The following is a 14,047-nucleotide window of genomic DNA, read 5'->3' as shown; positions in this document are numbered from 1 at the left end:
TTGAAACTATCAGATGGATGTTCCATATGCAAGCCTTTATTGCTCTGTTGTTTTGTGCATTAGTGTAGACCTTCTATAATTTTATTTGCTTAATATAAATTCCGAGTCCCTGAACCAGAATCATAAGATGCTTATTCTTTAATTGCAAGGCTTGGGACTTATGTTGGATTTACAACAGTTAAATGAGTTTCATATTCTCTCATGGTTTTAGAAATCAGTCTCTGTATTCAAACACGATCAGGATGAATTTCACACTTTATGGGATTTAAATAATTCCTAGCCGTTAGCCCCAAGTATTATTGCCAATCAATTGTCAGTCATGGATTGTGATGTCATGTTGGAGCCATTATTCCTGTCAATTGGTAATTATGTATTGTGATGTATGATTATATAGTATCCAGAAACCATCATATGCAAAGACCCTAATAAATTTGTGGGGAGAGAACTAGTCATTGTTATAAATGTACAGTTTTGATGAGATCTGAACTCATTTGCATTTTTTTTTAAAGATTGAATGAGGGGTTCTAACACAGACACCACAAGCTCCATTCATTTGCATGTGGAGAGAACTAGTCATTGTTATAAATGTACAGTTTTGATGAGATCTGAACTCATTTGCATTTTTTTTTAAAGAGTGAATGAGGGGTTCTAACACAGACACCACAAGCTCCATTCATTTGCATGTCTTTGATGTCATTGTATCAAAATGATTTTTTAGACACAAACAGGCATAGTAGCTGTCTACTTGCTGTAATTGTTCACTGCCTCTTAATTATGTTGTTTGGTCCTGTCTGATTTTGTCGATGCCGATACACTCAGCTGCTACATAGAACCTCTTTACTGTCAGACTGCCCGCTGGCAAATTTAGATGTATCCTAACTTCTTTTCTGTAATGAAAGTAACAATTATAAAACATCAATTTTTCATTTCAATCCTAAAGGTGTTGGGGGTTCTGATAACAGATAGGAAGGTCATAAAGAGTTTTAAGGCTTTGAATCTTTTAACGTTTCTGTTGTGAGAATAATTTCAAGGCCTTACTTACCTTATGAACAAAAACAAATCCAAATTGATATTTGCTCAAATTATGTTGGCAGGCAAAGATGGAGGTAGCTCTCACTCAGATTTGCAATTTTGGTCATGATAATGAAATGTATGAGTGGTAATGTGCTATTTTAACCAATTTGACACGGCATCAACTTCTTAGGCAGGTAAACAGCTCGTGATTAGTCCAAATGTGCGAGACTAACTTCTTGCAACCCAATTGAGGCTAACTGAAAGACCAAACAATGAAAAGAAAATCATTAAAAAAATAATTGACTCACACTGCTGGTGTAGGCCTAACTAGGTTCTACTTATCTTTATGATAGGAAATTCACACCAATTGAGTTTTGTCGGCAAGCTTTTACTGGTTCTTATTTGAACCCACTTTTGACATCACTTTTTTACTTATCACTAATAATCTGTCGCATAAGCCGGGTGTGAAATTTAGAGGCGAAAGTAATTTTATTTTCTTTTTTTAAATAAAGTTTTTTTGTAAAATTTGTCTGAAACTATTTCTAGGATAATAATCACAAGTTGTCCTGTTCTGCACAATTTGTTTTTCTTGCGCAAGCAAACGCCAAAAGAAAATTGCAGAGTTTTCTCCATATTCTAGTGTGAACAATATGAGTGATTTATTTATAATATTTTATAAACTTCGAACTTCAAGGTTGGACTATACATGCATAAAAAGAAGGGTTGCAGTAAGGTTCAATGAATGTGAACAAACAAACAAACGTGCCAAATTCACAATTCACTTATGTAAAACGAAAGCAAAATTAACGGTCCTCTTCACATTCCCCACTCATGAAAAAAGAGACTAAGAATAGCTCCCATGAACACACACAATCTACTACTAGTACTAACACACTTGCTTGTCTTTTTCTTTCTTCCAATGGTTGCACTTTTTGGTTTGCTTTTGTCTTCAACAAATTATTTGTTTAATCATGTTGGGCAATCGCAATTTAAGCTTGTGAATTGAACCAATTTGCTGAGATCACCCTCAAACTCTAACCCCAAAGACAAACACAGAGCTATTATTGGAAAAAGATAGTTTGGAGGAAAGGGAGGTGAAGTTTTCTTTCCTCCAATAACTTGTGGTAATGACATTGGCAAGTAGGCACAGCAAGCAAAGCACACCTTTGCGTGAGCACTAGGTTTCTACTAGTGGGTTGTCATTTCCAAAAGTCATGAAATGGGTCCAGCCCTTGTTTTGTTTTGTTTCTCAAACATGGCTGCTAGCCTCTCTGCACTCAACCTTCCAAAGTCAAGACTCAAGATGTTGATTTGTGATTTGATGAATGTTTTTCACTTTTTTTTTTCTTTTTTTTTTTTTTTTTACGTTCTATTTCTTGGGATGTGAATTCCTAAAATATTAGTTCAACATTTTGACTTGTAGTTGAAAAAAAAAAAACTTGGTCCATGTTTCCATGCCCAAAAAATTGTTAAGAGTTACTCTTATATGAATATATATATATATATATATATATATTTTTTTTTTTGATATAGGGGCATTTAATATTCTTGTAATTTTTTCATATCACTAAGTTGAGAAACTAATTGATTAAGCCCTAAATTTTTTTCTCAAATCTCTCTCTCTCTCTCTCTCTCTCTCTCTCTCTCTCTCTCCCCTTTAACCATAATCTCTCATGTTTTACCCCTAAACTTGGTATAAGAGCCAAGTTCCTATCCTAGGACTTTAAATACAAAACATTGACTGAATATCAAATAAATCTTGACTTTAAAGTTTACACACTCTTGAACAATTGATCTTGCTTTTTGAAAAAGTGGTAGGCCAAAACGCAGGATTTGGATTTTCTGCTTAGGAGCTCCATTGCTCAAACACCAAAAATCACCTTTGTTGGACCAAAAAGCACAATTTGAAAATTTTACCAAACACACCCAAAAAAAAATCACGTTTTGAAAATATAATCATTATTTTGACCAAAAATGCGCTAACCAAACGAGCACTTAATTGACCTTATAAGTACCCAAGTCTTTAATAAGTTTCTCTTCCCTGTTTTTTTTAATTCATTTTTGGATAGATCTTTCATGTTAAATCTGTATAGATCTTTAAATAACTAATTTACTCAAAGGGTCTGATCTTACTTGTTACATAATATCTTCAATTACTATTTCAATGACACTAATTTCTCTTTCAATCCCATCCTCCTTGACACCACACCCCTCCATCAAAGTGAATAAAGTTTATTTTGATGTTGGAATCTGATTCAATTTTCTTGTTAAGAAAGGTAGTTCATTTTTTATTTTATTTTTTTACGAATATATACTGGAGAAAAAAATTAAAAATTTTCCAAGTTAGTGTGTAAAAAGATCTGAGATTGCAAAGGGTAAGAAGTTTGTTATAATCAAACAAAATAACTCAGTCTGCTTGGAAGATGAACTACATGCATGTGTATGCCGCTATTATACATTACAAACATATTCCCATTTTTACACATGACAATCTATCAGTGTTAATCAAAAATTCCCATAATATTCTACCTTGATACCATAAAATACAAATGTTTGTGATACATGTTCCTATGGGTTGGAGTAATGGGGGTAGAGGTAATCATTTAGAGTCATATCACCTTCCTCTGCTTTAAATACCGCAAGACTAATTGCAGCATCATTTACTTTGTTAACTATGCTTCTGGAATTGGGTCAACCCAAGACATTATTCTAGTTGCATAGGTCATCGTTGACTGTGCTTGGGTCATTTTTTAACCCATATTTCACAAAGCTCATTGCATCATCAATCACTTTTGCCTATGTGGTCTCTCAACTTGTTGAACTCTTATGTATTATCTATATATATAAAACCGAAACTTTTAGAGCTCCCACAATTTTCCACGTCACCGTTATTTTCTTTTTCTTTTTATTTGCCACATCATTTTTATTTTTTTGCTCCAATTCCAATTAGAACACATCTTTATTTCTCTCTTTACGTAACCCTTCTTTGCCAGCGTCTCCCTCTGCCTCCAAGAAAACATTTATCCATATTGGGTTTTCAAGTCATGTACCTACAGAGCTTATAGTCAAGCTGCTAAGGATCCTATTGTAGCGACAAGAGAGAGTGCAAAAAAATAAACAACTAGGAAGAAAGAAGAAGTTGAGAGAGAATTGGAGGCTAGAAGATCAGCCAAAAGAAAGGTATGTGTGTACCAAAATTATATCTTTATTATTGCATAGACCTTCAATTATATGACTTTTTGAACATGAAAGTCTACATGTTTATTGGTTACATCTTTCATAGTTTATGAATTATGTTTGCTTTAATTATTCGAATTAAGCTCTTCTTAATTGCTTGGACTCGGAGTGACTAAACTTATTGGGAATTTCTATTGAGACCTTGCATTGAAGATAAGAACATTGGCCTGATCCCTTTGTGACATTCAAGGTTTGGTCTTATCAAAATGAAAATTTTTCTAAGCAAGGTATGCTTTAGTTTCCCCACCTATCAACTAAAATCCAACTGAATTTAATTAAGTCTTTTACTATCATTGATGTTAGGGTGTGCTATCAATTAGGGGTTTCATTGTACATTTTTTTTTTCTTTTTTTGCAAAATTATTAATGTACCTTCAAGCAAATTAAATATATATGATTTTAATTATTATTTATTTAAATTATATAAATAATTAATAATCTATATTATTATTATTATTATTATTATTATTATTTATATGAATAAAACCGAAACTTTTAAAACTTCCACAATTTTCCACATCATCATTTTAATTTAAAAAAATTTTAATTTTTAAAACTAAATAGTGAAAGAGTCCTAACAGAAATCTCTTATATATATATATATATATATATATATATATATATATAAGAGACAAAATCTTTGAAAACCCTAAAGCAATCTCCTCTGTCTGTCTCCACTAAAAGAAAAAACCCTAAGTTTCAATTTCTTTGGTACACTTGCTATTGTTTTTTCTCTTTTTTGTGAAGAAGTTTTTTTTTTTTTGCTTTTGTTTTGTGTCTGGTGGAGGTGATCTTGCAGCTGTCTGTTCTTCCAGGCCCCATGGGATTTTACATGACTTTCATTGGCGATGGAGTAGTACTTTACAATATATAGTATAACTACAAGTATTGTAGTAAGTTTGCTAACTTTTTGTGTGGTTCAAAGATGCTATATTCTATATTCTTTTAGATTGAATAATCTTAAGATTTACCTTATGGAGACGTATGTTAGGTTGTCTCACATCAGAAGTAGCTTATTGCATTTGTTGTACAAGTTTTCAATTCCTTTTGTGTGGATATTTTTTCACAGCTGTGGAGTAAGGTATATGTACTATATGTTATCTTATGTTTTCTCTTATAGTGCCATGCTTCTTTGTTTATTAATTAAAGATTATGTTGGAAGCATATATTATTTGCACCTTCAAAGTGTTTGACAATGTTTGAACCAAATTTTTCATCAATTAGGAAGAATTAGATAAAAAAAAAAAAAAACTTAGAAAACCTTTCCATCCTTACTAAAATTGTCTCACAATAATGACTTTTTTTTTTTTTTGTTTTGTTTTTATAATTTTGTAGGTTTTTTTTTTTGAAACCATAATTTGTAGGTTTTGAATCTTTTGATTTTTAATTTTATTGCCTTTTGAAAGTTTGACCATCTAAATTTTTTGGTTCAATTTTTTGCAATATCTGAAACAGTTTAGCAAATTTCAACTATTATAACTATGGATTATTCTCTTGAGGGTAACCTATCTTTCTCTTATATTTCTCTATTTGGTAGTCATATATATTTTATTTTGTTTCAATAATTTCTAGGCAGTGCCAGTAATTTTTTTTTTTTTTTCCTTCCTTTCGGACGTTTTAACATCAGAATTTTTTAGTTATTTTTTTCAATATCTAAATTTGTTAACTAGATTTTTTGCAACCCATTGCATGTTCAAGTAATGGCTTATTCATCAAATTGTAACTCAAAAAGATAGGAGCAATTCACGCAATAGTATAGTTTCATAATCAATTTTAGTCTATTTAAATAAAATTATAAAATTTTATAAAAAATAATTATTTTTAAAATTATTTTTTTAAAACAAACTTAATAAGGAGTAAAACTCTATTTCTCTTATAAATCCAACTTAAACTTAAACTCAAACTCAAATGTTGGTAATTTATCTCTAAATTTGCAAGATTTCATTTAAGAATTAATTTATTTTCTTATAAATATATATATATAACCGAAGCCTTTGAAACTCTCACAATTTTCCACGTCAACACAATATTTAAATAAAATTATAAAATTTTATAAAAAATTATTATTTTTAAACAAACTTAATAAGGAGTAAAACTCTATTTCTCTAACAAATCCAACTTAAACTCAAACTCAAATATTGGTAATTTATCTCTAAATTTGCAAGATTTCATTTAAGAATTAATTTATTTTCTTAAAATTTACAAACCAATTTCTTTTTAAAGGAGAAAACACCAAATTGTAATCACTCAATAGTTCTCAAACTATTTGTAGCCGCCTCCTTTCTTTTTGAAACCCTATGTTATTTTGTTTTTTCTTTCAAGGAGATTGTCTTTATGTCATAATACCACCACAGGAACCTACAGAGAACATCTCATGGACAGACACAACACCAAAGATGCTAAGAAACCTAAGATGGTTACAACAGGTTTGGGTGATGTAGTTCTCTTCACGTAAAGCGATAAGCTAATGTAACAAATAGGTTTGCAACAAACTCTTCTTCTTTTTTTAGACCCATTAAAATTTAAAATTTATTGCTTCATGAGTTCATGTACTTTTTTCTTTTTCTTATATTTCTCTTTTGAATAGTCTTTTTTTTTAAATTGTTTCAATAACTTATTCTGTAATTATATTTCAACATGTTTAGCAGATTTCAATAATTGTACTATGCATTATTCTTTTGAAGGTAATCAATTTTATTTTTTTATTTTTTTATTTCTCTATTGTGTAATCATATATGTCGGGACACAATTTGTAACGACCCATGAATGACGTTAGGCTCGTATGTAAAGGGCCCCAACAATATGATTTGTAGAGAGTGGGCTTGAAAGACATGACCTTGGGCACAGGTGGGCGGTTTAATCATGGCTTCTATGGAAGCTCTTATATGGGTGGGCTTGGCTTGACTAGCTAAGCCCTCCATTAGTACGGGCTGTAGGACTTAAGTCTTTGGACGGCGTCCGAGGAGCCTTGTATCCGTCCTTTTCTCCCTTTTTGCAGGGATCCCTTTTCTTCTGAGGGGTTTCCCTTTTATACTAGTGTTCGTTTCCCCCTTTAGAGTCCACGTGTAAGTTTTACTTTTTGGGGTGCAAACCTGTCCTGTCAACCCATACCTAGAGTGGTTTGGGGTCGTTGGAAAAGTTAAAGGGCATGGTTTAGAGTATGGATTTGTCAGATACAGGGTTTTGTATTATGATGTTGGCAGCTTTTTCCTTTACCCTGCCCCTACACTCAGTTTGCCCCTTTCTTTAAGCATTTCATGAGGTGCCGAGCATGAGGTCGTCCTGGCCAATGGCTCTCCTCGGCTTGGGCCTTGGGCCCTAATGTAGAGTGGGCCTGGGCCGCGAATTCTCTGGCCCCACAAGTATTATATGTAAATTTTAATATACATAAAAATGATTTCAAATGAAATTATAAAGTAGTCTGCGCATCGCACAGGATATCATCTAGGTATTATAAATGCAATCAAGTACCTCGTGCTTTACTGTATAATTGAAACTAGTCGCTAACCCGTGTTATGCACGGGAACTTACCTAATTGTGAAGTAGACTAAAATAATTTAATAAAATCTTAAATTGATTATGAAACTATACCGTTACATGATAATTTGTTCTTGTATGACTTCAATTTATGTTACAATTTGATAAAGAAACCAATATAATAGAAAGATGGGTTATATTCAAAAGAATAATCCATTGTTATAACCATTGAAAGGAATAAAAAGATTCAGAACCTACAAATTATAATATATATATATATGTGTGTGTGTGTGTGTGTGTGCGCTCGCGCGTGTGTGTGATTACACAATAGAGAAATATAAGAAAAAGATGTGTTACCATCAAAAGAATAATTCAAATATTAAAACTTATGAAAGACCAAAAAATATTAAAAAATCATAAGATTTACTTTCTATAAAATTTTGAAACAAAACAAAATGTATATTGTGGGGCCAGAGAATTCGTGGCCCAGGCCCACTCTGCATTAGGGCTCAGGGCCCAAGCCGAGGAGAGCCATTGCCGAGGACGACCTCATGCTCGGCACCCCACGAAATGCTTGAAGAAAGGGGCAAACTGAGTGTAGGGGCAGGGCAAAGGAAAAAGCTGTCAACATCATAATACAAAACCCTGTATCTGACAAACCTATACTCTAAACCATGCCTTTTAACTATCTCAACGACCCCAAACCACTCTAGGTATGGGTTGACAGGACAGGTCTGCACCCCAAAAAGTAAAACTTACACGTGGACTCTAAAGGGGGAAACGAACACTAGTATAAAAGGGAAAGCCCCTCAGAAGAAAAGGGATCCCTGCAAAAAAGGGAGAAAAGGACGGATACAAGGCTCCTCGGACGCCGTCCAAAGACTTAAGTCCTACAGCCCGTACTAATGGAGGGCTTAGCTAGTCAAGCCAAGCCCACCCATATAAGAGCTTCCATAGAAGCCATAATTAAACCGCCCACTTGTGCCCAAGGTCATGTCTTTCAAGCCCACTCTCTACAAATCATATTGTTGGGGCCCTTTGCATACGAACCCAACGTCATTCATGGGTCGTTACAAATTGTGTTCCCACAATTGGCGCCGTCAGTGGGGAGGCTTGCGCATTGGCTCAGTTGGCGGTGGAGTTGAGCTTTTGTCAAGCAAGGGTCTGTGAGGGTGTCTTCATTTCCAACGACATGTTGTTGTTGTTCCAACATAAGTATCCACTAGGAGCTATGCCTGGCAGTGCCAAGGGCACGGGCAGTTCTAGGGGCTTCCAACATCAAGCTAACCCCTCCCCACCTTGGTCAAGGGGCTAACCTTTGGAAAATAAATCAATAAAGAAAAACTACAAGTTTTGGACAGAACCAAGGCCTTGTATGGTCCTCGGACTCAAGCCTCTGGGGAAACCAACTACTTAGAAGAAAAACTACAAGTTTTGGACAGAACCAAGGCCTTGTATGGTCATCGGACTCAAGCCTCTGGGGAAACCAACTACTTAGAAGGAAAACTACAAGTTTTGGACAAAACCAAGGCCTTGTATGGTCCTCGGACTCAAGCCTCTGGGGAAACCAACTACTTAGAAGGAAAACTACAAGTTTTGGACAGAACCAAGGTCTTGTATGGTCCTTAGACTCAAGCCTCTGGGGAAACCAACTACTTAGAAGGAAAACTACAAGTTTTGGACAAAACCAAGGTCTTATATGGTCCTTGGACTCAAGCCTCTGGGGAAACCAACTACTTAGAAGGAAAACTACAAGTTTTGGACAAAACCAAGGCCTCGTATGGTCCTCGGACTCAAGTCTCTGGGGAAACCAACTACTTAGAAGGAAAACTACAAGTTTTGGATAGAACCAAAGCCTTGTATGGTCCTCGGACTCAAGCCTCTGGGGAAACCAACTACTTAGAAGAAAAACTACAAGTTTTGGACAGAACCAAGGCCTTGTATGGTCCTCGGACTCAAGCCTCTGGGGAAACCAACTACTTAGAAGAGACAATACGGGGTTTGCACACAACCTGGACGTTATATGGCCCTTAGAATCTACCTCGGGAAGGAGTTCCCCACTGATAGTTGGGCTAATCCCAAAACTGCATGGATTCCCCAGCCTACCCTCGGATTCTCAATACCAAGGGAATTGGTGCAACTGCAATATAAGGCCATACGTTGTCAAAACACAGTTAAAGTCCCTCACTGCTCGGCTACCCTCTCGGATGAATTATTTAGAGTTTATCGTTCTCGAACGGTCGCCTCGCATGCATTACGAAGTATTCAGCTGTTATCTCGGTTAGTTTCATGAGTTTAATCTGCTGGGAATTATCATTATTATGCCTGGTAATATCGGTAAATTAGAATTAGTAGGGTTCTGTTTCAAGGTTTCCTGCTCTAAGTACCATTGAAGGAAAACACACATGTAGCACACCCATTCACAAAATAGTTGTTGCAGAAAGGAAAAATATTTAAAAAGAAATAAATTCATCTTTTATTAAGACAAAGAAACAGTACAGCGTACAATGAAAGAGCTTAAATAAGCTCACACTTAAACTAACTACACAAGCAAAAAGAAAAGATACAAGGGAATGAAGAAAAGCCGAAGAAGAGGTGTCGAGAAGAGACGAGCTGCCCCTCCAAAATTTTTTCTAAGGAAGCCATTCCTCAATACTTTTACATGCCTATAACTCAGGCAGCAAAAGAGCCCAACTTGGGGCTTGCACTGTTGAAGAAAAGGTGCAGAGAGCCCGACTTCGGGCTAGTGCTGCTAAAGAAAAGGTGCAGGGAACCCAACTTGAGGCCGGCACCGTTGAAGAAAAGGTGTCGGGAGCCGGAAGTTGATGAGCCTCCACGTAACCACGCCTGCAATAAAGCAGACGGCGCTGATAGCGGAAAATCTTACTTCTGACGCACCAAGAATCTGGTGCGACCAGTACCTGTTTCGGATTTTGACTGAAAGAGGGAGAAATTCCATTTCCCCCTTGTCAAGACGGAAGATTATCTTGAATCTGTGCCTCCCCTATCCAGACCACCACGCCACCTTGAGTCTCGGAAGGACCCGGAGCCTCTGTGGCGGATGTAGTTCCTTTACCCCTGTCCGTGTCTCAAACATATTGCACAAAGGGCGGATAGCACTGAATACGAAAACTGTGATTATAGCTGAAGGATTATGATTTTGAAGAGAATCGAAGGGTTTGTGTGTAAGGAAAATAACCTCCTATCCTACTTATATAAGAGGTAAGGTGGGGGCATTCAATTCATGCAGCTTTCCAAGGAATGCTACGGACAAGGTAGAGTTAGCTCAATTTCGACCGCCATTCGCAACCATAGGATCTGAAGATCCTCGTGAAGGCGCGCCTTAAGTATTGAAGCGTCAAAGGACTCCACGTGAGTGGCTAAAGGAATGCCTCTTAATTTGGCACGTCTCCCATGTAAATGGAAAAACACAAATATTAGTAGAGTACAGAATCTGAGCAAGCTATGATGTAAGCCCAATATTACCAAAACTCTCCTCCCCGACTAAAAGTCGGGCAGCAGGATTTTGAAGGGCTATTGTGGGGCCAGAGAATTCACGGTCCAGGCCCACTCTACATTAGGGTCCAGGGCCCAAGCCGAAGAGAGCCATTGCCGAGGTCGACCTCATGCTCGGCACCCCACGAAATGCCTGAAGAAAGGGGCAAACTGAGTGTAGGGGCAGGGCAAAGGAAAAAGCTGCCAACATCATAATACAAAACCCTGTATCTGACAAACCCATACTCTAAACCATGCCCTTTAACTTTCCCAACGACCCCAAACCACTCTAGGTATGGGTTGACAGGACAGGACTGCACCCCAAAAAGAAAAACTTACACGCGGACTCTAAAGGGCGAAACGAACAATAGTATAAAAGGGAAAACCCCTCAGAAGAAAAGGGATCCCTGCAAAAAGGGAGAAAAGGACAGATACAAGGCCCCTCGGACGCCGTCCAAAGACTTAAGTCCTACAGCCCGTACTAATGGAGGGCTTAGCTAGTCAAGCCAAGCCCACCCATATAAGAGCTTCCATAGAAGCAATGATTAAACCGCCCACCTGTGCCCAAGGTCATGTCTTTCAAGCCCACTCTCTACAAATGATATTATTGGGGCTCTTTGCATATGAGCCCAACGTCATTCATGGGTCGTTACAAATTGTGTCCCCACAATTGGCGCCGTCTGTGGGGAGGCTTGCGCGTTGGCTCAGGTGGTGGTGCAGTTGAGCTTTTGTCAAGCAAGGGTCTGCGACGGTGTCTTCATTTCCAGCGACATGTTGTTGTTGTTCCAACAAAAGTTTCCACTAGGAGCTATGCCTGGCAGCGCCAAGGGCACGGGCAATTCTAAGGGCTTCCAACATCAAGCTAACCCCTCCCCACCTTGGTCAAAGGGCTAACCTTTGGAAAATAAATCAATAAAGAAAAACTACAAGTTTTGGACAGAACCAAGGCCTTGTATGGTCCTCGGACTAAAGCCACTGGGGAAACCAACTACTTAGAAGAAAAATTACAAGTTTTAGACAGAACCAAGGACTTGTATGGTCCTCGGACTCAAGCCTCTAGGGAAACCAATTGCTTAGAAGAAAAATAACAAGTTTTGGACAGAACCAAGGCCTTGTATGGTCCTCGGACTCAAGCCTCAGGGGAAACCAACGACTTAGAAGAAAAACTACAAGTTTTGAACAGAACCAAGGTCTTGTATGGTCCTCGGACTCAAGCCTCTGGGGAAACCAACTACTTAGAAGAAAAACTACAAGTTTTTGACAGAACCAAGGCCTTGTATGGTCCTCAGACTCAAGCCTATGGGGAAACCAACTACTTAGAAGAAAAACTACAAGTTTTGGACAGAACCAAGGCCTTGTATGGTCCTCGGACTTAAGCCTTTGGGGAAAACAACTACTTAGAAGAAAAACTACAAGTTTTGGACAGAACCAAGGCCTTGTATGGTCCTCGGACTCAAGCCTCTGGGGAAATCAACTACTTAGAAGAAAAACTACAAGTTTTAGACAGAACCATGGCCTTGTATGGTCCTCGGACTCAAGCCTCTGGGGAAACCAACTTCTTAGAAGAAAAACTACAAGTTTTGGACAAAACCACGGCCTTGTATGGTCCTCAGACTCAAGCCTCTGGGGAAACCAACTACTTAGAAGAAAAACTACAAGTTTTGGACAGAACCAAGGCCTTGTATGGTCCTAGGACTCAAGCCTCTAGGGAAACCAACTACTTAGAAGGAAAACTACAAGTTTTGGACAGAACCAAGGCCTTGTATGGTCCTCGGACTCAAGCCTCTAGGGAAACCAACTACTTAGAAGAAAAACTACAAGTTTTAGACAGAACCAAGGCCTTGTATGGTACTTGGAATCAAGCCTTTGGGGAAACCAACTACTTAGGAGAAAAACTACAAGTTTTGGATAGAACCAAGGCCTTGTATGGTCCTCGGACTCAAGCCTCTGGGGAAACAACCTACTTAGAAGAAAAACTACAAGTTTTGGACAGAACCAAGGCTTTGTATGGTCCTCGGACTTAAGCCTCTAGGGAAACCAACTACTTAGAAGAAAAACTACAAGTTTTGAACAGAACCAAGGCCCTGAATGGTCCTCGGACTCAAGCCTCTGGGGAAACCAACTACTTAGAAGGAAAACTACAAGTTTTGGACAGAACCAAGGACTTGTATGGTCCTCGGACTCAAGCCTCTGGGGAAACCAACTACTTAGAAGAAAAACTACGAGTTTTGGACAGAACCAAGGCCTTGTATGGTCCTCGGACTCAAGCCTCTGGGGAAACAACCTACTTAGAAGAAAAACTATGAGTTTTGGACAGAACCAAGGCCTTGTATGGTCCTCGGACTCAAGCCTCTGGGGAAATCAACTACTTAGAAGAAAAACTACAAGTTTTAGACAGAACCATGGCCTTGTACTCGGACTCAAGCCTCTGGGGAAACCAACTTCTTAGAAGAGAAACTACAAGTTTTGGACAGAACCAAGGCCTTGTATGGTTCTCGGACTAAAGCCACTGGGGAAACCAACTACTTAGAAGAAAAACTACAAGTTTTAGACAGAACCAAGGACTTGTATGGTCCTCGGACTCAAGCCTCTAGGGAAACCAACTGCTTAGAAGAAAAACAACAAGTTTTGGACAGAACCAAGGCCTTGTATGGTTCTCGGACTAAAGCCACTGGGGAAACCAACTACTTAGAAGAAAAACTACAAGTTTTAGACAGAACCAAGGACTTGTATGGTCCTCGGACTCAAGCCTCTAGGGAAACCAACTGCTTAGAAGAAAAACAACAAGTTTTGGACAGAACCAAGGCCTTGTATGGTCCTCGGAC

The sequence above is a fragment of the Quercus lobata genome, chromosome 6 (genome assembly GCF_001633185.2).
Source record: "Quercus lobata isolate SW786 chromosome 6, ValleyOak3.0 Primary Assembly, whole genome shotgun sequence".
NCBI classification, from domain to species: domain Eukaryota; kingdom Viridiplantae; phylum Streptophyta; class Magnoliopsida; order Fagales; family Fagaceae; genus Quercus; species Quercus lobata.
This window is presented reverse-complemented; position numbering follows the sequence as displayed.